Source organism: Pseudorca crassidens, chromosome 1, assembly GCF_039906515.1.
Source record: "Pseudorca crassidens isolate mPseCra1 chromosome 1, mPseCra1.hap1, whole genome shotgun sequence".
Taxonomy (NCBI): Eukaryota; Metazoa; Chordata; class Mammalia; order Artiodactyla; family Delphinidae; genus Pseudorca; species Pseudorca crassidens.
The window spans coordinates 64,549,250-64,575,111 of NC_090296.1; the positions used below are offsets into that span (position 1 = coordinate 64,549,250).

The 25,862-nt window shown below is 44.8% G+C and overlaps 1 long non-coding RNA gene across 1 annotated transcript in view; it reads left to right on the top strand.

Moving 5' to 3' along the window:
* The window catches only part of LOC137228113 (uncharacterized), a 133,025-nt gene that overhangs the window by 32,148 nt on the left and 75,015 nt on the right, over positions 1 to 25,862 (top strand). The gene's annotated exons all lie outside the window — the stretch shown is intronic.

The window sequence follows — 25,862 nt, forward strand, 5'->3', positions numbered from 1 at the left end:
TTCACTGCTTCCGTGGTATCATGTTGGATGTGGGTGCCAAGTCCCCCTGTTTCTCAGCTCCCCTTCTGTGGCATGGGAAACCTGGTGGTGGGATGGGGAATGTGACCTCCTTGTTCATCACCTATGTTGATTTATGAAAAACCAGTAAGGAAACATTATACTGGACCCATACTACTGAAGGGAAATTTAGGCAGAAAGAGCAAGAGACTTGGTCAGTGGGTTGATTGGCATGTCTGTCAGGCTGTTCATCTGTCTACCTCTTTCTGCCTTCCTCTCTTGTGTCTCTGTCTTCGTCTCTCTCTCTGTGTCTCTCTTTCAGTCTCTCTCCCTTGCTGTAACTCTCTGTCTTATATCTTTCTGTGTCTATCTCAGTATGCTTATCTTTCTTTCTTTCCTTTTTTTTTTAGAAATAAAATTTATTTATTTATTTTTGATTGCATTGGATCTTCGTTGCTGCATGCGGGCTTTCTCTAGTTGTGGTGAGTGGGGACCACTCTTTGCTGCGGAGCGTGGGCTTCTCATTGCAGTGGCTTCTCTTGTTGCAGAGCATGGGCTCTAGGTGTGTGGGCTTCAGTAATGGTGGCACATGGGCTTAGTTGCTCCACGGCACATGGGATCTTACGCAGAAGAGTAAGACGCGGAGATCACCTTCCTCCCCACAGATACATTAGAAATACATCTACATGTGGAACAACTCCTATAGAACACCTACTGAACGCTGGCAGAAGACCTAGGACCTCCCAAAAGGCAAGAAACTCCCCACGTACCTGGGTAGGGCAAAAGAAAAAAGAATAAACAGAGACAAAAGAATAGGGACGGGACCTGCACCAGTGTGAGGGAACCGTGAAGGAGGAAAGGTTTCCACACAGTAGAAGCCACTTCGCGGGCGGAGACTGCGGGTGGCGGAGGTGGGGAAGCTTCGGAGCCAAGGAGAGAGCACAGCAACAGGGCCGCGGAGGGCAAAGCGGAGAGATTCCCGCACAGAGGATCGGTGCCAACCAGCACTCACCAGCCCGAGAGGCTTGTCTGCTCACCCGCCGGGGCGGGCGGGGGCTGGGAGCAGAGGCTCGGGCTTCGGTTGGAGCGCAGGGAGAGGACTGGCGGCGTGAACATAGCCTGCAGGGTGTTAGTGCACCATGGCTAGCCAGGAGGGAGTCCGGGAAAAAGTCCGGACCTGCCGAAGAGGAAAGAGACTTTTTCTTCCCTCTTTGTTTCCTGGTGCTCGAGAAGAGGGTATTAAGAGCGCTGCTGAAAGGAGCTCCACAGACGGGCGCAAGCCGCGGCTATCAGCACGGACCCCAGAGACGGGCATGAGACGCTAAGGCTGCCGCTGCCGCCACCAAGAAGCCTGTGTGCGAGCACAGGTCACTCTCCACACCTCCCATCTGGGAGCCTGTGCAGCCCGCCACTGCCAGGGTCCCGGGATCCAGAGACAACTTCCCCGGGAGAACGCACGGCGCGCCTCAGGCTGGTGCAACGTCCTGCTGGCCTCTGCCGCTGCAGGCTCGCGCCACATCCACACCCCTCCCTCCCCACGGCCTGAGTGAGCCAGAGCCCCCGAAGCAGCTGCTCCTTTAACCCCGTCCTGTCTGAGCGAAGAACAGACGCCCTCCGGCGACCGACATGCAGAGGCGGGGCCAAATCCAAAGCTGAACCCCGGGAGCTGTGCGAACAAAGAAGAGAAAGGGAAATCTCTCCCAGCAGCCTCAGAAGCAGCGGATTAAATCTCCACAAACAACTTGATGTACCCTGCATCTGTGGAATATATGAATAGGCAACGAATCATCCCAAATTGAGGAGGTGGACTTTGAGAGCAAGATTTATTATTTTTTCCCCTTTTCCTCTTTTTGTGTGTATGTGTATGCTTCTGTGTGAGATTTTGTCTGTATAGCTTTGCTTTCACCATTTGTCCTAGGGTTCTATCCGTCCATTTTTGTTTTTTTTTAATTAAAAAATTTTTTTTCTTAATAATTATTTTTTATTTTAATAACTTTATTTTATTTTACCTTACTTTATTTTCTTTTCTTTTATCCTCTTTCTTTCTTTCTTTCTTTCTTTCTTTCTTTCTTTCTTTTCTTTCTCTTTCTTCTTTTTCTCCCTTTTATTCTGAGCTGTGTGGATGAAAGGCTCTTGGTGCTGTAGCCAGGAGTCAGTGCTGTGCCTCTGAGGTGGGAGAGCCAACTTCAGGACACTGGTCCACAAGAGACCTCCCAGCTCCACGTAATATCAAATGGCGAAAATCTCCCAGAGATCTCCATCTCAACACCAACACCCAGCTTCACTCAATGACCAGTGAGCTACAGTGCTGGACATCCTATGCCAAACAACTATCAAGACAGGAACACAGCCCCACCCATTAGCAGAGAGGCTGCCTAAACTCATAGTAAGTCCACAGACACCCCAAAACACACCACCAGATGTGGACCTGCCCACCAGAAAGACAAAATCCAGCCTCACCCACCAGAACACAGGCACTAGTCCCCTCCGCCAGGAAGCCTACACAACCCACTGAACCAACTTCAGCCACTGGGGACAGACACCAAAAACAACGGGGACTATGAACCTGCAGCCTGCAAAAAGGAGACCCCAAACACAGTAGGATAAGCAAAATGAGAAGACAGAAAAACACACAGCAGATGAAGAAGCAAGATAAAAACCCACCAGACCTAACAAATGAAGAGGAAATGGGCAGTCTCCCTGAAAAAGAATTCAGAATAATGATAGTAAAGATGATCCAAAATCTTGGAAATAGAATAGAAAAAATGCAAGGAACATTTAACAAGGACCTAGAAGAACTAAAGAGGAAACAAGCAACGATGAACAACACAATAAATGAAATTAAAAATACTCTAGAAGGGATCAATAGCAGAATAACTGAGGCAGAAGAACGGATAAGTGACCTGGAAGATAAAATAGTGGCAATAACTATTGCAGAGCAGAATAAAGAAAAAAGAATGAAAAAACTGAGGACAGTCTCAGAGACCTCTGGGACAACATTAAACACACCAACATTCGAATTATATGGGTTCCAGAAGAAGAGAAAAAGAAAGGGACTGAGAAAATATTTGAAGAGATTATAGTTAAAAACTTCCCTAATATGGGAAAGGAAATAGTTGATCAAGTCCAGGAAGCACAGAGTCCCATACAGGATAAATCCAAGGAGAAACACGCCAAGACACATATTAATCAAACTGTCAAAAATTAAATACAAAGAAAACATATTAAAAGCAGCAAGGGAAAAACAACAAATAACACGCAAGGGATACCCCATAAGGTTAACAGCTGATCTTTCAACAGAAACTCTGCAAGCCAGAAGGGACTGGCAGGACATATTTAAAGTGATGAAGGAGAAAAACCTACAACCAAGATTATTCTACCCAGCAAGGATCTCATTCAGATTTTTTTTCCTTGTTTTTTGCGGTACGCGGACCTCTCACCGTTGTGGCCTCTCCCGTTGCGGAGCACAGGCTCCGGACGTGCAGGCTCAGTGGCCATGGCTCACGGGCCCAGCCGCTCCACAGCATGTGGGATCCTCCCGGACCGGGGCAAGAACCTGTGTTCCCTGCAGTGGCAGGTGGACTCTCAACTACTTTGCCACCAGGGAAGCCCTCTCATTCAGATTTGATGGAGAAATTAACACCTTTACAGACAAGCAACAGCTGAGAGAGTTCAGCACCACCAAACCAGCTTTACAACAAATGCTAAAGGATCTCCTCTAGGCAAGAAACACAAGAGAAGGAAAAGACCTACAATAACAAACCCCAAACAATTAAGAAAATGGGTATAGGAACATACATATTGATAATTACCTTAAATGTAAATGGATTAAATGCTCCCACCAAAAGACACAGGCTGGCTGAATGGATACAAAAACAAGACCCATATATATGCTGTCTACAAGAGACCCACTTCAGACCTAGAGACACATATGGACTGAAAGTGAGGGGATGGAAAAAGATATTCCATGCAAATGGAAACCAAAAGAAAGCCAGTGTAGCAATTCCATATCAGACAAAATAGACTTTAAAGACTATTAGAAGAGACAAAGAAGGACACTACATAATGATCAAGGGATTGATCCAAGAAGAAGATATAACAATTGAAAATATTTATGCACCCAACATAGGAGTACCTCAATACATCAGGCAAATACTAACAGCCATAAAAGGGGAAATCAACAGTAACACATTCAGAGTAGAGGGCTTTAACACCCCACTTTCACCAATGGACAGATCATCCAAAATGAAAATAAATAAGGAAACACAAGCTTTAAATGTTACATTAAACAAGATGGACTTAATTGACATTTATAGGACATTCCATCCAAAAACAACAGAATACACATTTTTCTCAAGTGCTCATGGAACATTCTCCAGGATAGATCATATCTTGGGTCACAAATCAAGCCTTGGTAAATTTAAGAAAATTGAAATTGTATCAAGTATCTTTTCTGACCACAATGCTATGAGACTAGATAGCAGTGACAGGAAAAGTTCTGTAAAAAATACAAACACATGGAGGCTAAACAATACACTACTTAATAACGAAGTGATCACTGAAGAAATCAAAGAGGAAATCAAAAAATACCTAGAAACAAATGACAAGGGAGACACGACGACCCAAAACCTATGGGAGGCAGCAAAAGCAGTTCTAAGAGGGAAGTTTATAGCAATACAATCCTACCTTAAGAAACAGGAAACATCTCGAATAAACAACCTAACCTTGCACCTAAAGCAATTAGAGAAAGAAGAACAAAAAACCCCCAAGTTAGCAGAAGGAAAGAAATCATAAAGATCAGATCAGAAATAAATGAAAGAGAAATGAAGGAAACGGTAGCAAAGATCAATAAAACTAAAAGCTGTTTCTTTCAGAAGATAAACAAAGTTGATAAACCATTAGCCAGACTCATCAAGAACAAAAGGGAGAAGACTCAAATCAATAGAATTAGAAATGAAAAAGGAGAAGTAGCAACTGACACTGCAGAAATACAAAAGATCATGAGAGATTACTACAAGCAACTGTATGCCAAGAAAATGGACAAGCTGGAAGAAATGGGCAAATTCTTAGAAATGCACAACCTGCCAAGACTGAATCAGGAAGAAATAGAAAATATGAACAGACCAATCACAAGCACTGAAATTGAAACTGTGATTAAAAATCTTCCAACAAACAAAAGCCCAGGACCAGATGGCTTCACAGGCGAATTCTATCAAACATTTAGAGAAGAGCTAACACCTATCCTTCTCAAACTCTTCCAAAATATAGCAGAGGGAGGAACACTCCCAAACTCATTCTACGAGGCCACCATCACCCTGATACCAAAACCAGACAAGGATGTCACAAAGAAAGAAAACTACAGGCCAATATCACTGATGAACATAGATGCAAAAATCCTCAACAAAATACTAGCAAACAGAATCCAACAGCACATTAAACGGATCATACACCATGATCAAGTGGGGTTTATTCCAGGAATGCAAGGATTCTTCAATATACACAAATCAATGTGAAACACCATATTAACAAATAGAAGGAGAAAAACCATATGGTCATCTCAATAGATGCAGAGAAAGCTTTCGACAAAATTCAACACCCATTTATGATAAAAACCTTCCAGAAAGTAGGCATAGAGGGAACTTTCATCAACATAATAAAGGCCATATATGACAAACCCACAGCCAACATCGTCCTCAATGGTGAAAAACTGAAAGCATTTCCACTAAGATCAGGAACAAGACAAGGTTGCTCACTCTCACCACTCTTATTCAACATAGTTTTGCAAGTTTTAGCCACAGCAATCAGAGAAGAAAAGGAAATAAAAGGAATCCAAATCGGAAAAGAAGAAGTAAAGCTGTCACTGTTTGCAGATGACAGGATACTGTACATAGAGGATCCTACAGATGCTACCAGAAAACTACTAGAGCTAATCAGTGAATTCGGTAAAGTAGCAGGATACAAAACTAATGCACAGAAATCTCTGGCATTCCTATACAGTAATGGTGAAAAATCTGAAAGTGAAATCAAGAAAACACTCCCATTTAACCACTGCAACAAAAAGAATAAAATATCTAGGAATAAACCTACCTAAGGAGACAAAAGACCTGTATGCAGAAAATTATAAGACACTGATGAAAGAAATTAAAGATGGTACAAATAGATGGAGAGATATACCATGTTCTTGGATTGGAAGAATCAACGTTGTGAAAATGACTCTACTACCCAAAGCAATCTACAGATTCAATGCAATCCCTATCAAACTACCACTGGCATTTTTCACAGAACTAGATCAAAAACTGTCACAATTTGTATGGAAACACAAAAGACCCTGAATAGCCAAAGTAATCTTGAGAACGAAAAATGGAGCTGGAGGAATCAGGCTCCCTGACTTCAGACTATACTACAAAGCTACAGTAATCAAGACAGTATGGTACTGGCACAAAAACAGAAAGATAGATCAATGGAACAGGATAGAAAGCCCAGAGATAAACCCATGCACATATGGTCACCTTACCTTTGATAAAGGCGGCAGGAATGTACAGTGGAGAAAGGACAGTCTCTTCAATAAGTGGTGCTGGGAAAACTGGACAGGTACATATAAAAGTATGAGATTAGATCACTCCCTAACACCATACACAAAAATAAGCTCAAAATGGATTAAAGACCTAAATGTAAGGCCAGAAACTATCAAACTCTTAGAGCAAAACTTAGGCAGAACACTCTATGACATAAATCACAGCAAGATCCTGTTTGACCCACCCCCTAGAGAAATGGAAATAAAAACAAACAAATGGGACCTAATGAAACTTCAAAGCTTTTGCACAGCAAAGGAAACCATAAACAAGACCAAAAGACAACCTTCAAAATGGGAGAAAATATTTGCAAATGAAGCAACTGACAAAGGATTAATCTCCAAAATTTACAAGCAGCTCATGCAGCTCAATAACAAAAAAACAAACAACCTAATCCAAAAATGGGCAGAAGATTTAAATAGACATTTCTGCAAAGAAGATATACAGGCTGCCGACAAAAACATGAAAGATGCTCAACATCATTAATCATTAGAGAAATGCAAATCAAAACTTCAATGAGATATCTCATACCAGTCAGAATAGCCAACATCAAAAAATCTAGAAACAATAAATGCTGGAGAGGGTGTGGAGAAAAGGGAACACTCTTGCACTGCTGGTGGGAATGTGAATTGGTTCAGCCACTATGGAGAACAGTATGGAGGTTCCTTAAAAAACTACAAATAGAACTACCATATGACCCAGCAATCCCACTACTGGGCATATACCCTGAGAAAACCATAATTCAAAAAAAGTCATGTACCAAAATGTTTATTGCAGCTCTATTTACAATAGCCAGGAGATGGAAACAACCTAAGTGTCCATCATCGGATGAATGTATGAAGAAGATGTGGCACATATATACAATGGAATATTACTCAGCCATAAAAAGAAACAAAATTGAGCTATTTGTAATGAGGTGGATAGACCTAGAGTCTGTCATACAGAGTGAAGTAAGTCAGAAAGAGAAAGACAAATACCGTATGCTCACACATATATACGGAATTTAAGAAAAAATAATGTCATGAAGAACCTAGGGGTAAGACAGCAATAAAGACACAGACCTACTAGAGAATGGACTTGAGGATATGGGGAGGGGGAAGGGTAAGCTGTGACAAAGTGAGTCAGTGGCATGGACATATATACACTACCAAACGTAAAATAGATAGCTAATGGGAAGCAGCCACATAGCACAGGGAGATCAGCTCGGTGCTTTGTGACTACCTAGAGAGGTGGGATAGGGAGAGTGGGAGGGAGAGAGACACAAGAGGGAAGAGATATGGGAACATATGTATATGTATAACTGATTCGTTTTGTTATAAAGCAGAAACTAACACATCATTGTAAAGCAATCATACTCCAATAAAGCTGTAAAAAAAAAAAAGATGTAGGAAGCAATATGCCACTCTGAAATGTAATAGAGAGAGAGAGAGAAAGAGAGAAAGAGAGTGTGGGGGGGAGAGAGATAGAGCGAGAGGGAGGGAGGGAGGGAGAAGAAGAGATATTGAGAGAAGAAGAAGAAGGAGGGGAAGGGGAGGAGGGAGGGGGGAGGAGGGAGAGAGAAAGAGAGACACAGAGACAGAGATAGCAATGGAGAGACCTAAAGGTAAAAAGAGAAACAAGGTAGAAAGAGACAGACATACTAAAATACACATAGAATGAGAGAGAGAGAGAGAGAGAGAGAGAAGGGGACACAGGTGTACAGACTTCATACATGCCAACCCATTGATCAAGTCTCTTGCCCTCTCTCTCTCTCAAATTTTTCTTTGGTTAGGGTGGGTCCAGTAAAATGTTTCCTTACATGTTTCTTAAAAATCAACATGAATGATAAGCAGTGGTGTCCAGTAATATGTTGTGTGCTGTGAGGAATATAAAAGATTGGCAAGAATGTGGCAACTCTGAAATACAGAGAAACCCGAATAAAAGCTTTTTTGTTCCTAGTGATCAGAACACAATAGAACCATTATTTAACTGCATTTTATGTATTTAACATAAGTGATTAGGCATGGACTTTGGAGCTGGACTGAATGAATTCACATCCCAGCACCTCCACTTCCTAGTTGTGTGACTTCGAGTAAGTTACTGAACTTCTCTGAGCCTCAGTTTTCTGATCTGTAAAATGGCCTTAATAGTGGTACCTCTTTTATGAGGTTTTTAAAGAGATGGTGTCCAACAGTGTTGGGCATAAATAACTTTAGCCATTTTTTTTTAATGAACAGTATTGGTAAAGTTAATTTAAAACACTGAATAAACTAATCTGCTGTTAGGATGTATCAGCTGCATTGTCCTGCTTTTAGGACTTGGTGACCTAGTTTCTGGGAGCACTCTCCTCAGCCCCAGAGCTGCGGTGACCTGGAATCTCCAGCTCTGATGCCTACAATTTGCTTATCAAGCAGCCGTTACCCATCCACCCCCACCCCCCCCACACACACACACCAGGCACTTTCACCTGCTGGTGCATTTGATGACGTGGTTCTCTCTGCCCAGAGCACCCTTCCCTTCCCTTTTCCAACATTTCCAATGGTCAGAAGCCCAGGAACTGCTTTGAGTAGCTTTCCCCAGCACAGAGAATGAACACTACCCTCTCTGCAGACCCATGCCACTGTGGAAGCATCCCTGTTGTGGCCATTATCATAATCTCTCTGATTAAAAGCAGGGTGTCTGCTCATCCCTGTAGATTGTGAGTTCTTTGCAGACTGGCAGTGTCTTATCTGCTTTTGTGTTCTCATAGGGTGGGCAGAGCCCCTGAAGATTCTGGGAGAAAAGACTGAGAGAGCCTTACACCATTTGTCATGTTCCAAATTTTTCTTTCCTTTGCTAAATAGTTACCGGGAGAGCCCAACCGGCGTTTTAGGTATTTCCATCCCACAAAAGACTAGACAGGGTGTGGTTGTAGATTAGTTTTATATTTTATATATGGCTTGGATTACATCATAATATTTTCAGGCTTGTTACTTTGGTTTTTATTTTAATAAATAATTTTTTTAAAAAAATTATTTTTTTTGGCTTCATTGCTCCACGCAGGCTTTCTCTAGTTGCAGCGAGCAGGGGCTACTCTTCATTGTGGTCCATGAGCTTCTTACTGCGGTGGCTTCTCGTTGTGGAGTACGGGCTCTACGTTCGCGGACTTCAGTAGTTGTGGCTCGCAGGCTCAACAGCTGTGGGTCGCGGGCTCTAGAGAGCAGGCTCAGTAGTTGTGGTGCACGGGCTTAGTTGCTCTGCGGCATGCAGGATCTTCCCGGACCAGGGATCGAACCCATGTCCCCTGCATTGGCAGGCGGATTCTTAACCACTGCGCCACCAGGGAAGTCCCAGGTTAGTTACTTTGAAGCTCCTCTGGCAGAGACTAGAAGCAGCCCACTTTCCAAATCCAAAGGAGATTGGAAAGGCTGTAATTGGATACTGTCACTGTCAGTCATCTTCAGCATGATAGGGAGGCGGGTCACCTGAAGAGAGAAGTGCTTTCTAGGTGATGTTTGCCAGGCTTGACTGTGGACAGATCTTGTTTAGTTCACCCCTTCTAACTTGGGGGATCTTGACTCTCCATTTGGACTTTTAAAATGTTGGATATTTAAGGAGAGAACATTTGCATTGGAAGTCTGAGAAACCAATATAAGTAATATCTAATTCCTTAATACTGAGTAGAAAAAAAGAGACTTTGCTGTAAAGCCCTGCAGTTTGATGTCTCAGAGTTCAGAACCTCTTGCAACTTAATTTGTAAGAACCTTCCTATCATTTTGGGGGCTTATGGGAGAAGGAAGACTGCCATGATATTTGGACAAAACTGTTCTTAAAACACCAGGATCGAGTACAGTCATATAACACAGTGCAGGTACAGAGCAGGTGATTGGGAAATGCTTACTGTATAACAGGAATTTATGTTGTTTAAAAGTGTTCCTTGGGCTTTCCTGGTGGCTCAGTGGTTAAGAGTCCGCCTGCCAACGCAGGGAACACAGGTTTGAGCCCTGGTCCGGGAAGATCCCACATGCCGCAGAGCAACTAAGCCTGTGTGCCACAACTACTGAGCCTGCGCTCTAGAGCCCGCGAGCCACAACTACTGAGCCCATGTGCCACAACTACTGAAGCCTGCACACATAGAGCCTGTGTTCCGTGACAAGAAAAGCCACCACAATGAGAAGCCCACGCACCTCAATGAAGAGTAGCCCCTGCTCGCCACAACCAGAGAAAAGCCTGCACGCAGCAACGAAGACCCAATGCAGCCAAAAATAAAACAATAAATTTATTTTAAAAAAGTGTTCCTTACAGAAATCAGTGTCCATCATTTTGGCAGGACATGAGCAAAGTGATGATGTAAGCTAAGGAACTAGTTTTGCATAGCCTGGAGTTGAACTTCAAATTTCACTATTTCATCACTCCACAATTTTATGTATCTGAATCACAGGCTGATTCAGATCCTGGGCAGGAATTTAAATTCTGGACTGACTGAACTCTGGGCAGGTTCCACTAGGCTTTGACTGACTTCAGCCCAAGAGCCTGGGGCTCTGGTGTAGGCTTAAGAGTTGAACAGAATGTTATGAGGTCTCCCTTTCCCCTGAACAACTGGGGAAATATTATGAGCCCCTCCTCTCCTTGACCACTGAAACATCCATACTGGTCTGAGATCTGCTGAGAATGAGTTCTCATCTCTTTAGTTTAAGGTCAGTTTTTAGTCTTGATTTGGCCATAGTAGAGTGAAATGCCTTTCTCGAGAGTACTTCTGTGTTTTTCAGGGAGGGAAGGGAGTGGGGAATCCCCAGACTGTTTTTTTTTTGGGGGGTCTTCGTTTCTGCACGCAGGCTTTCTCTAGTTGCGGTGAGCGGGGGCTACTCTTCATTGCGGTGCGCGGGCTTCTCATTGCAGTGGCTTCTCTTGTTGCGGAGCATGGGCTCTAGGCATGCGGGCTTCAGTAGTTGTGGTGCGCGGGCTCAGCTGCTCTGCAGCATGTGGGATCTTCCTGGACCATGGATCGAACCCATGTCCCCTGCATTGGCAGATGGATTCTTAACCACTGAGCCACCAGGCAAGTCCCAATGTTTTGTAGTAGATTAACCGAATGATGCTTTTTGTTAAAAAAAATTTACTTTGGCTGCACCAGGTCTTAGTTGCAGCGTGAGAGATCTTTTTCTGTCATGTTTAGTTGCGGCATGTGGAATCTTTAGTTCTTAGCTGTGGCATGTGGACTCTTCATTGTGGCATGTGGGATCTAGTTCCCCGACGAGGGATCGAACCCGGGCCCCCTGCATTGGGAGCATGGAGTCCTACCCACTGGATCACCAGGGAAGTCCCACCAGGCTGTTCTTCTGAGTTCAGTGAGGGTTGCAGGCACCCTCGAGGTTTCGAAGACTTCAGGGTGAGCCTGGCCAGGTGGTTTTGGGCAGTTCTGGGCAGTGGGTCCATGAGCTTCTTTGTCTTCACACTTGTCATTGGCCCTTCATTTGTAAGCTGAGTTTTTAAGGTTGGATTTACCACAGCGCTGACCAGCTTGGCTTAGACAAAGCATAACTCCCCTGATGATTTAACTTCTGAATCTGCACTTGCTACGTGCCAGCTTCCTTGGGCCACAGAAAGCACAGGTTGCCACTTGAGTCTGCTTTTCCTGGAAGAACTGAAATTCCTGACACTGTGTATGACAAAGCAGGAGCTGTAGAAGAGGATTAAGGCTGAGGTTACAGGAAGCACAGTGGTGACTGTTGTGAGAGCAGGAGCTCTGGGGCTCCGATCCTGACCACACCGTTTCTCCACTGTTTGGCTGCAGGCAAGCCTCATTGGCTCCCTGACCCTCAGGAGCCTCAGCTGTGATCATAACTCACACCCTGAGACAGTGGTGGGGGGAGGACTATGGAGATGCCTGTAAACCACAGTGCTGTAGGGGCTGAGCTGGGGAGGGGGGCCCCCTGGACAAGAGTCTTTATCCACTTCTTTCTTGCTGTTTGGGTATCAAGAGGTATTCTGTCTGTGGTGGGTGGTACCATCTTGGATGCTGAAAGGAAGGAGACACATGGGGTGGTCTTTTAGGAACTCATAGTTTATTTATTAAAATTTTTTTTATTAAAGTGTGGTTGATTTACAAGGTTGTGCTAATTTCTGCTGTATAGCAAAGTGATTCAGTTATACACGTATATATGTTCTTTTTTAATATTCTTTTCCATTATGGTTTATCCCAGGGGATGAATATAGTCCCCTGTGCTATACAGTAGGACCTTGATATTCATCCATTCTAAATGTAATAGTTTGCATCTACTAACCCTAAACTCCCAATCCATCCCTCCCCAATCCCTCTCCCCCTTGGCAACCACAAGTCTGTTTTCTATGTCTGTGAGTCTGTTTCTGTTTTGTAGAGAGGTTCATTTGTGCCATATTTTAGATTCCACGTATAAGTGGTGTTTGCCTTTCTCTTTCTGACTTACTTCACTTCACATGATAATCTCTAGTTGCATCCATGTTGCTGCAAATGGCATTATTTTGTTCTTTTTCATGGCTGAGTAGTATTCCATTGTATATATATACCATATCTTCTTAATCCATTCATCTGTCAGTGGACATTTAGGTTGTTTTCATGTCTTGGCTATTGTGAACAGTGCTGCTATGAACATAGGGGTGCATGTATTTTTTTTTTTTTTTGCCATGCCATGTGGCTTGTGGGATCTTCATTCCCTGACAGGGATTGAACCCGGGCCTTGGGCAGTGAGAGCACATAGTCCTAACCACTGGACCACCAGGGAACTCCTGCATGTATCTTTTTGAATTACAGGTTTGTCCAGATGTATACCCAAGAGTGGGATTACTGGATCATATGGTAGCTCTATTTTAAGTTTTCTGAGGCTCCTCCATACTGTTTTCCATAGTGGCTGCACCAACTTACATTCCCACCAACAGTGTAGGACGGAGGAACTCATAATTCAAACCAGACATCTTTAATGCACTTGAAGTAAAGCTTGCATAGAAATCACATAAAACAGTGCATACATACTTGAAAAAATAGGTTCCTGAAAAAAAACTACATTTTGTATTTTGGTGAATAGGAAATTTCACTGGTTGGGAGCCCTGGTCCGGGGCTTCATCTGCCTGCACATGTGCCATTAGGGTCCATTTGGAAATCCAGGGGCTCTTTGTTTAATCAAAGATGGAGGAGTTATAAAATGAGGGAGAAGATGTCTTATGCTAGCATTTTCCCAAATGCTTGCAGAACACTTCATCTACAAGATCTTTTGGGATAAAAGGTGTCTGGTGTCCAAAAAGGGCTGCAAACAAAATAGGGTTAAGGAATGTTGCTTTACTATGCAGGTGTCCTTCCCTGACCCCAATGGGACAGTGTATGTTAAATATATTAAGATTAAAAGGCGTCTGGTAACAAGAAAATCTTGCATAACCCAGGACTTCTCAAGCTCATTTGAATAACAGCTCTTTCCCAGATAACTCCTGTTTAGTGGGAGAAATGCAGTGGCCAGAGGTTGAGAAATACAGCTTTAATTGTTGGGTGTGGCGTGAGGTTGGTTTCGTAAGGTTGAGCTGTGAGTGGGTTTTCCGGGAAGATTCTCAAGAGAAAACTAATACAGATGGAAGTTACATGGACCACTGAGTAGGTTTTTATCCCTATTAAAAAACTGGGAGTTCGCCGGTGGTCCAGTGGTTAGGACTCCGCGCTTCCACTGCAGGGGGCCCGGGTTCCATCCCTGGTCTGGGAACTAAGATCCCACGTGCCCTGCGGCATGGCCAACAACAACAAATTTCCCATTTCCTCATCTTTTTCTTAGAAACTATTTCAAACGTACAGGAAAACTGAAAGATTAGTTGTATGGTCAGGCCACTCAAGATGGCTGTTCTCTTGCTCTCTGCACATCTGCTGCTGGGCCGGTCTCTGCTTCACCTCCACTGTACTCACATGGCTATCCAATCCTCTTAATCGTAGGGCTTACTCATTAACTACCTACGTGCTTGCTCCCTGTCCCAGCTGCTGGTTTCCCTGGTAACTAATGAACTAACCTGATGTCAATTATGTCAATTCCCGCTATAAATGGTAGCCTCCTTGGTCCTCGAGCAGAGAACATTGGTGCTGTGTCCTTTCTCCTGCACACGGTGGGGTGTTGCTCCAGGACCTTTTGCTTCTGATTTGTAAGATTCACTATCTAACAAGCCATTGATGTCTCTGTCCCTGTCTCTGGGCTTTCTCTTCGGCAAGGCAATAACAGGGCTTACAGGACTGTGGGGTGCAGCCCAACATTAGTACAATGAATTCTCAAGCTACATACACATTATGACACATCACTTCTCAATATTCAGCATACATCACTGAAGAATACAGATATTTGTCTACAGACCCACCATGTCATTATCCCTACTAAGAAAACCACCTAAATCAACTTAATATTTAAATCCCCCCATCTTTATAGCTGGTTTTTTTAAAAAAATCAAACAAGTGCACAATTACGTTTTGTGTGTGTGTGTGTGGTTGTTACTTATTTTAACTTAGAATAGTTCCACTCTCCTTTTTTTTTTTTTTTCTCTCCCATGACATTGACCTGAAGAATCCAGGCTAGTGGTCATAGGAATGTCCCACGTTCTAGATTCGTCTGTTTCCTTATGATGTTCAGTTGTTCCTCTGTCTTGTTAATCCTCAGCCCTGGCTGCACATCAGAACCACCTGTCTTGATTAATTGGCATTACAAGGAAGCGGGATTCATTGGCCCACTCTTCTCACTGGGGGTTATTTAAATCAAATTTAATGCCTAGAAAAGAGAATATGATGCCTGAGTTCCACCCTGAACCAATTAAATCAGAATCGCTGGAGTTCAAGCTCAGGTGGCCCTAGTTTCAAAATTCTCTAGGTGATTCTGGTAAGCAGTCAGCACTCAGAACCGCCGCTCTATCCTGCAGATCCTATAAATTAGAAGTTAGATTCAGGCTACACACTTTTGTCTAGAATACTTTGCTGCACATTGCAGTCATCTTGGAAGCTTTAAAAAATACGGATGCTTGGGGCCCAGCCTAGACGTTCTGATATATTGGTCTGGAAGCACGGCCTAGGCTTTGGGAATTTAAAAATCTCAGGTGATTTTAATGCAGTCAGAAAGACCCACTTCTTAGGTTATTCTTTTATTTAACTTGCATCCTATCAGGAGGCACACAATGTCCCACTGATCCATTATTTGTGATGCCAAGTTCAATCACTGGATGAAGGTGGTCACACCAGCCCTCTTCATCAGCTCTTCATCGCCAAGGTACAATTGCTCCCATTCGCAAGGGTAAGTGGTCTCTGGGATGATACCTTGGTGCTGCTAACAAGTTTTCATCCAATGGTTTTAGCTTCCACTGGTGATTGTTACCTCGACCAAGTATTTTATCGGGGCTGGGGGGGCGCTTATAAACAGTGATCTTCTATTCTTGTCATTCCTTCCACGTTTATTTGACTTTCTTTTGTAAAGAAGGGCTGTCCTGTTTATTCTCTCTGCACCCCCTGGACTCATGTATTTTCATTTAGTAACCAGTTACAACCATTATCCTTTTTGATATTCAAATTATGCTAAATTTGGCCAGTGGGTGCCCCTTCAAGCTGGCTTTTTTTGGGGGGGTGGGGGGCACGTGGGATCTTAGTTCCCCGACCAGGGATCAAACCCACGCCTCCTGCATTGGGAGTGCGGGGTCTTAACCACTGGACCACCAGGGAAGTACCAAGCTGGCTTTTTCTTAAAGTAAAATTTTTAATTGAAAATGATAACATATAGAGAAATACACAAAAAAATCAAATCTATAGTTCAAAATTTTCCCAGAGCAAACACCTGTGTAACCAGTTCCCAGATCAAGAGACGGAACAATGCCAGTACCCCACCAGCCCCCATTACACCTTCTTCCTATCTTGGCCCCCACCAAGAGCCTTACGTCTAAACTTGTTGATCAGTTTGCCTGTTTGGGAACTTTGTATGAATGGGATCATAGAACATGTACTCTTGTGTCTGGCTTCTTTGTTCATCATTGTGTTCATGAGATTCATCTATGATGTTTGAAGTTGTAGCTCTTTTTCATCCCTCCTGCAATTTATTTATCAATTCTAATGTAGGTGGGCATTTAGGTTGATTCCAGGTTCTGACTATTAAAACAGTGCTGCTATGAACATTCTGATACTTGTCTTTGGTTGAACACATTGTTGAGTTTTTGTTCGTTTGTTTTTTGTTTTTGGAGGGGATACCTAACAGCGGAATCACTTGTTCATAGGGTATGTCAACTTTATTCAATACTGCCAAACAGTTTTTTCTTTGGATATAACCCCATTGGTCTTTGTGTACTTTTACTTTCTGGCAGAAGATTTCCTGGGCTCATCTTGTCTGTTCTCTGCCCGAGCCCTGGAATCTGCCATTTCTCTGAGGAGCCCTGGTGCTTTTGAATAGGGAATAGTATTTAAAAACCAAGGTCTGGGGCTTCCCTGGTGGCGCAGTGGTTGAAAGTCTGCCTGCTAATGCAGGGGACGTGGGTTCGTGCCCCGGTCTGGGAGGATCCCACATGCCGCGGAGCAGCTAGGCCCATGAGCCGTGGCCGCTGAGCCTGTGTGTCCGGAGCCTGTGCTCCACGACGGGAGGGGCCCCAACAGTGAGAGGCCCGCGTACCGCAAAACAAACAAACAAACAAAAAACCCAAGGTCTGCAGTGCTAGTGGTTCTCATTGATACTGGAAAGTCATTGCTTTTAGTTCCCTTTAGTGGACAAAGCTAGGAAATGCACTAAAGAAAATAATCATGTGTTTGAACTGCTCATTCCAATTCAACATTGCAGGATTTTTTCCTTAAGTCTGTTTTATTTTATATGTGCATCTCGTTTCTCTTACATTGAAAATCTTGGTTCCTTATAACATCAATGTTTTGTTTATTAGCTTTGTTCTACACTTACATAAAACGTTGCAAAATTGCAATACTGCTATTACTATTGACAGTGATATTATATGAGTTGCAGTAATGTATGTGTGAAGCTTTAGATTTCTTTGGAGTTATTTTTTGTCTCTTGCGAGCAATTTATATGATGCTAAATCGAATGGCTTAAATCTAATGAGGATGAAGAATTTATCCAGTGGCTTAAGGAGGTGGGTGTTGTGCTCAGAATATTGACTGCAGGCTCAGCCCTTCTAGACAATTACACCTGTTGAGTTCCCACTGTTTTCCCCTCCCCCCTTCTCTAAATACCTTTTTGAGGGTTTTCAGGGTTTCCACTGGGGAGGAGTGCACATGTCGGGGTGCGCTCCCTTCTCTCACATACAGTTTCCATGGTCACCAGCTTCCCACACCCAGGTTGTGAGAGTTAATTTTGTGTCAGCTGGGCTGGGCTCTGGTGCCCAGTTGTTTGGTCATATTACCAGTCTAGATGCTGCTATGAAGCCATTTTTGAAAACTCTGATTAACATTTAAATCAGTAGATTTTGAGTAAAGCAGACTACAGTTCATGATGCGGTGGGCCTCATCCAGTCCGTTGAAGGCCTTAAGGGGAGAGACTCAGGTCCTTGAAGAGGAAGGAACTCGGCCTCCAGACTGCTTTGAGACCCAAGACATTAACCTCCTGCTGGACTTGCCAGCCTGACCCCTAGATTTTGGATTCGTCAGCCCCTATAATCGTGTGAACTAATTCCTTAAATCCCATCCCCCCACTCCTGCCTCTTTCTCCCCCTCTTCTCACACCCCCATTCTCTACACACACACATACACACACACACCCTATGGGTTCAGTTTCTATGGAGAGCGCTGGTGGTCTCAAAACCTCAGACAGAATGGTTGGGGGTCTCTGCTGTGTGGCCCAGGAGTGGCCCAGGGTGAGAAGCAGTTGGTTATCATGCAGGCAGAAGAGACGCGTAGCAGGACAATAAACGCTGCTGCTGAGGGAGCGGGTGCAGGAAATGGTGGGGGAGAACCTGCCTCTCCTCCCACTGGGAACTCGGCGACTGTGGCTGCCTGTGCCTGGCACGTGTGACCTTTGATCGATTTGGAACCAGAGTGTTTCCCCGGGCCAGGAGCAGCCTAACACCCCCTGCTCTGGTGAGAGAGGAAGAGGCCCTCTCTGACCCTCGCGATCCTGTCGGTGGCTCTCAGGTGGGCCGGGCTCTGTGCACAGCAGGCTCATGTTTGGGAAGGGCTTCCCCTCGGCAGCAGAAGGAGCTGATTGTTCTCATTGCTCAAAGAGTAAAGGTCAAGCTGCTTGTTGTAAGAGGCAGTATAGGATTTCCTCTTTCATCTTAGCCCTCCCCGGGAGGAGGAGAGTTTTGGTAACCTAGAGGGAAACAGAGAATATTCAGGAACATGATAATGCATTGAAGTTAGCCTATGAGATAGTGTAAACAACAGAAAAGTTGATGTTCCAAGGTTGCTCCATTCAGAGATGAAAAGGCTCCTCCAGTGAGGCCCAGTAAGATCGTAGCAACTGTCCCTCCAGGAGGGAGTTGGCCCATGTGGGGTGCACAGACCAAGTGGGAAAAGACCAAGGGGTGAGTGGAGGAAGAAAAGAGAGATGGGAGAGGGAAGAGACCCCAGGTTTCCAGGCGACGGGAAGGAAAAAGGTGGCACCGCTTTTGTGCACACCCTGCTTGTCTGTAAACATCCATGATCAAGATTCTCCTGGGGCTTCCCTGGTGGCGCAGTGGTTAAAAATCCGCCTGCCAATGCAGGGGACATGGGTTCGAGCCCCGGTCCGGGAAGATCCCACATGCCATGGAGCAACTAAGCCCGTGCACCACAACTACTGAGCCTGTGCTCTAGAGCCCGCAAGCCGCAACTACTGAGCCCACGTGCTACAACTACTGAAGCCCGCACGCCTAGAGCCTGTGATCCACAACAAGAGAAGCCGTTGCAATCAGAAGCCTGTGCACCACAACGAAGAGTAGCCCCCGCTCGCTGCAACTAGAGAAAGCCTGCGCACAGCAACGAAGACCCAACACAGCCAAAAATAAATAAATAAATTTATTTAAAAAAAAAAAAAGATTCTCCTCAGTAAGTAACTGAACCCACCACCCTCCTACAGACATGGTCAAGGGGAAACATCGATAATCAGTCTAGAGGAATGCTCCCACAGTCTTGCAGGGGTTGGTTTGTGTGCTCTACTTACCAATAGTTAGGGTTTGATGGTGGCATAGAGAGTAGGGGCGTGGCCCTGAGGTCCACAGTCGGGCTCCAAATCCTGGCTCTGCACTGCGTAGCTGTGCACAGCTGCCTTAGTTACAGAATCCCTCCAAGCTTCCGCTTCTTCATCTTGGTATTTATTCTCCTTTTATTTATTTAACATTTAAGAATATATTTCTTCTCTACCTTTTATTTTATTTTTAAAAATATTTATTTAATAAATAAATAGGACTTCCCTGGTGGTGCAGTGGTTGGGAATCCGCCTGCCAACGCAGGGGACGCAGGTTCGATCCCTGGTCCGGGAAGATCCCACATGCTGCGGAGCAACTAAGCCCGTGCGCCACAACTACTGAGCCTGTGCTCCAGAGCCCGCAAGCCACAACTACTGAGCCCATGTACCACAATTACTGAAGCCTGCGTGCCACAACTACTGAAGCCTGCACACCTAGAGCCTGTGTTCCGCAACAAGAGAAGCCACCACAATGAGAAGCCCATGCACTGCAACAAAGAGTAGCCCCCGCTCGCCGCAACTAGAGAAAGCCCACTTGCAGCACTGAAGACTCAACGCAGCCATAAGTGAATGAATGAATGAATGAATGAATGAGACCTGCGCCGGGCCTTAGCAGTGGCATGCAGGATCTTTTAATTGGGGCATGCAAACTCTTAGTTGTGGCATGTGGATCTAGTTCCTTGACCAGGGATCGAACCCAGGCCCCTTGCATTGGGAGTGCGAAGTCTTAGCCACGGGATCACCAGGGAAGTCCCATAAGAATATATTTCTTGTTTCTTCCCTCTGTTGTATCTACTGACTCTCGTACGTTTTATTATTATTGGTTTTTAAATTGTGAGTTTATTTTTGGTGGGGATTCTTTTATTTTTAAATTTATTTTGGCCAAGCAGCACGGTGATCTTAGTTCCCTGACCAGGGATTGAACTCTGTGCCCCCTGCACTGGGAGCACGGAGTCTTAACCGTTGGACCACCAGGGAAGTCCCTCAGTTGCTTCTAATTCTGCCTTGAGGCTTGGGTTCCAGCCTTGTAGGGTCTCTTCCTGCAGTCGGCTGTGGCCCAGAAACACATGCCCTATGTCTTTAAGCACTTCATAGCCCTGTCAGATGGAAGAATCAGCAGCCTGGTAGTGTCACCTGGGAAGAGGATGCCCCCACATGTGCACGCCTGTTGTTCAGGGGAGTCTGTTTGTAGCAACAGGTGGATATGACCACCAAGCAACCTGGGAGTTAAATGCAAGTCCTGAAGGCCCACAGCCCTGAGGTTCCCTGAAATCATCCCCACTTCTTCAGCTCAAGGCAGACAAGAAAAATAACAGGAGAGACATTGTAACAGTCTTATTATGTCTTTCCTTTTTCTATGGATAATGTAGGGGTGGTACCTGGCTTCTTATACCTGAATCCTGAAACTTCTTTCCTTCTTTAGGATTATTTACTCTGTTCTCATGGACCATTTTTCACCTTCTGTCACAACTTCCTTTGTGGATTGACCCTCCTTTTCCTCTTTTCTCTACAAAAGCCAAGGCCATTATGTGAAGTCTTAACCCAATATGGAGATTTAATCAGTCAGTTCCTTTAAGGAGAACACATAATTGAGGTCAGGTTAGTGCTTTCTGAGCATCTGATCTAACCTGGAGAGCAGGATAATAAATATGCCCTTTAGATCACTGTTTTCAACCATCTTACCCTGCATTTGTGACACCTTTGATGTAGTTCACTTCAGACACTCTGAGAATGGTGCTTTTCACATGTCAGATAACTAAGGGAACCTCTAGATAATGTCACAGTGGAACTCTCCCAGGTTTGTCAGGATGTTGATCATTCAAGTTTTGGAGTAAAGCATCCCTGTGTGCCTTAGATGCTGCCTACCAATACTTTGTTGAAGATGGAGAAGTCAGACTTACGTCCTCATTCACATTTGCTTGGTGGAAGACACACAGGTTAGGAATCTTCTTATTGTGAGTGACCCCAAACCCCAAACAAAGTAGCTTAAACAAAAGAAACACAAAGCAAAAGAATTCATTGGCTCTTGTCACTGAGAAGGCCACAGGTAAAGCAGCTTCAGGTGAGACTCGAGTCAGGACTCAGGTGATGCTCGCAGGATGCCCCCCTTGGCTCTGCTCCCACTCTCTGGCCCCGCCTAAGGCTCTGTGTAACGGTCCCTGGAATCGTCAGCTTCCCATCTTTTTGACACAGTCTTGGGGAGGATAAGAGAATGCTTCTCATTCCCATGAGCCTAGCAGATGATTTCCTCCTCTGAGGAAATTATTGTGGCCAAGAGAGCGTGCTAAGCTAATTGGCTTGAGGTGGGCCACGCAGTCACCGTGGGGCTGGGCAGTGGAGCGAGCTTCACCTGGGCAGCTGGGGTCTGAGAGTGGGTGGGCTCTCTGGGGGAAAACTGGGAAAACAGAGCTGGGGAAATGGATGCTGGGAGGCCCAGTCAGACAAATAAGCAAACATGTGCACTGCGTGACTTAGATGGCTATGGGGAAGGTAACAGTTTTTCTCAGAAATGAAACATTGAACATGCTCAAGGCTTTTGGACTATTTTGAGACCCTTAAGACTTCGTACCTTGTTGTCCAGAAGAAAGAATTTGGACCGGAATAAAATGCAAAAGCAGGTGTCATTGGTTATTTTAACCATTAAAAGAATTCCCCTGTAGAGCATTTATTTGTTGATTCAACGCATTTATTGGTTGCTTACTCGTACCAGGCACTGGACGGGACACTGGAGACAGAGGCGCGAGCGCCACCACCACCAAAGCCGTGGGAGCTGTGGTGACTCCATCACAGGCTGATCAGCAGCCTTGCGTGGAGGATGATGATGATGATTTTTTTTGCGGTACGCGGGCCTCTCACTGTTGTGGCCTCTCCCGTTGCGGAGCACAGGCTCCGGACGCGCAGGCTCAGCGGCCATGGCTCACGGGCCCAGCCGCTCCGCGGCACGTGGGATCTTCTCGGACCGGGACACGAACCCGTGTCCCCTGCATCGGCAGGCGGGCGCTCAAACACTGCGCCACCAGGGAAGCCCCGCGTGGGTTACTTTTAATTTAAGTTTTAAAAAGTGAGTTATATATGCGCAAAAGTACACAAACCTTAAGTGTACAGCTCCAATCTATCGAATTGTAACTTCTGCAAGATTTTTCCATGTTTTAGCTATAAGACGGCAGGGTTCTCCCTCGCTGGGATTTAATAACCCCATCTACTTAAAAACATAAGATCAGTTATCCAGACTTAGTAAGAGCTTCGGGAAAAGAGTCCTTGCCACGAGAATCATTCCTTTTCTGCCCTGCTCTGTTTTCTTCCCTGTCTGTTTCTCTAGCCTCTCATCTGGTGCTTGTTCTAGACCCCTTGGGACCACATTCCAGTCCCCACTGAACCGTGTCCTTTGCCCTGGTTCTCTTTCACATGTCCTTCCCCATTTCTGCCCATCCTTGCCGAATGATTCTAATTAATTTTGCCAGATGTACTTGCCTCAGGGTAGACTGGAAGTACGACTTACCTCCTGGAGGGCAAATTCTTATCTTCTGTGTCAGAGGTACCCTCCATGTTCACAGCAGTCATTACCAGAGCACCTGAGTTGTCTCGCCACACCCGCAACCCTCAACCCTTTCCCAGCACGATGCTTCAGGCAGCCACCACGCAGCAGTCAGCGTTGGCATGCAAGATGAAACGATTTTGCTAGTTTTGGTCTTCCTCGCTGTCAACAAGGGAAACAATTTAATTGCCCTCAGATCTCAGATCTCAATAAAGGGGTTAATGCTGTTTCTGCCCTTGTATCTGCGATGTCACCACTTTGACAGGATTTTCTTTTTCTCGGCAGCAGTTATCAAAGCAGGAGGTGGGATGGGCATCGAGGTGAGGTTGCCCGCCCGATGCAGAAAAGTCAGTGCTGGTTTCAGTGCATACAATCTGCTGATAGGCAGGAGAGAAGATGCTCCAGAAAAGAAGTTTACATTGTTTTAATTCTCAGAAGGTTGCTTGTAGGAATAAGACTTTTGTTTAACCCTAATCGTATTGTCTGCCTTACAAGGAAAGGGGATAAAGAATCAATGTCAAGTCAGTCTAAATATCAGTTTCACTGCCAGGGGCCTGGGTTTGATCCCTGGTCAGGGAACTAAGATCCTGCAAGCCACATGGCACGGCCAAAAAAAAAGAAAAAAAAAAAAAATCAGTTTCAATAAGGTAGATAAGCCAAGGTAAGTTGATTTTTAAAATAATAAAAAATCCCAACCCCCTTGTTAAAGATACACATGAAATTCACTCACAATGCTCTTCCCACAATTTCTGTTATTTAAGATGATTAGATTTTGTTGAAAAATGAATTGGGATCATGATTTCCCTACTTTTGTTCATGCAGCTTATACCCGGAGAACAATCCTTTGGGAAGTGATCTTTTCAATATCGGTTTTTCTCTCTGAATTAAGCAGTAGACTCTTGATTGCTTTTCCTCCAGTAGGTTTTCCACAGCAGCCGGATTTCTGAAGTGGAGATACCATGGATCGTGTCATTGTCCCGTAGCAGCCACTCCCCAGGCACCCGTTTCTCTGTCCTCTGTGTTGCTTTCTTGATAGTGCTCATCACACTCGGAACTGTGTTTTGTCTGTCAGGCCCCTAGAATGAATGAGCGGGTGTTTCAAGCCCTTTGATAGCTTCAGTTGCATTTAGGATTAAATCCTATCTCCTTCTCGAGGCACCATCCAAACCCCTGTCTGTTTCTCTAGCCTCTCATCTGTCGCTTGTTCCAGCTCCTTGGGACCACATCCCGGTCCCCACTGAACCGCGTCCTTTTCCCTGGTTCTCTTTCACATGTCCTTCCCCATTTCCAGAATACTTATTCCCCCAGTTGATTCCTCTTCACCCTTGACCCACTGACCTGAGTAAGAACACCTTACTCTGTGCTCTTTGGATTTCCTTCATCACCAGGTTATCTTGTTCTATTATTATTGCACATTTATTTGTCCAGATTCCTCCACTAGGACGTGAAGTTTTGGGCAGAGGGCTGCCACTCTCTAGTGTTTTTTCAGAGCCTGGGAGAGAGCCTGGCATACAGATAGTTTTGAACCAGGGAAAGAAAGAAAGAAAGAAGGAATGAATGAATGAAATACCCACAAGTAGCTTAGAAGTGGTTCCACTTTTGTTAGCTGAAGAATTATGCTAAAATTATGTTTTCTTTATCACAATTATCTATCAGAAAGCAGGATGAGGAAAAGGCCAGAAATCCTGGACCTGGGTAAATCATTTTCCCCAAACTAGATCTGTAGTAATCTATAGGTGATATGGGAGCCTGGGTTGGTGGTCAGGACACTTGCATTTATGTCCTCATTCTTCCACATTCCAGGATTTCTAAAGCATTGAAGAGCAGATTCCAAACTACTCTCAGGGTCAGGAAAAAAATGCAGCTAATTCCTTTTGGGTCTAAAAGGTTTTGTGATTCTACACTTCCTGATTTATTAGCATCACCAGTTAGGCAGACCTAACTAATCTGAGCTGAGATGAGGTGCAGTAGGCTGATCCTTAATGGGAAGATCTATGGGCTTCCTACTCTAGTCCATCTGAGGCAGGGAAGGGAAGGCTCACCAAGCAGTCAGCTGGACGCTGAGGATGTCTTGGTTCCTGTTACGGGAAGACTGTACAGCCAAGGCTTAGCCTGCAGGATTGGAGCGAGAACCAAGAAAGTATCTGAGGGCACCCAGGGGCCATTCAATGAGAGTGTCACCAGGATATTCCCCCCAGATGGGCCGATATAAATGATTCATTTGGGAACTAACTGGACAAAGAGACAGGATGAGTGGGAAATTTAGTTGGCAAGAATTATACCAGAAAAGATTCTTAGTGAGGGGACTTTAAGGTCTTAAATGGTTTGTTTTGAAGAGTCTCAAGCCTCCCCAGCACAGCTCTTACATGCCTGAAGGCCACAAAAGGCTCTAGAGGCTCCCCCCACCCTGATGCTTTGTATGCATCAGGAACTCTGTGGCCTTGAGCTGGGAGGAGTCATGAGTTCCCATATGTGATGGCCCTGGAAGCCCTCACACTTTTAGTGTTGGGGGCTTTGGGCTGTGTCTGTTGATGCGAGCCCAGAGGACTACGGCCACTTTTGTTTTAAAGACTAGATTTGAATAATGTTGTACAACTTCCCCTTGGTGTCCATGATGAATGGAGGTTGTTGGGAAAATGCACCAGAGAATCCTTCTGGACTGTT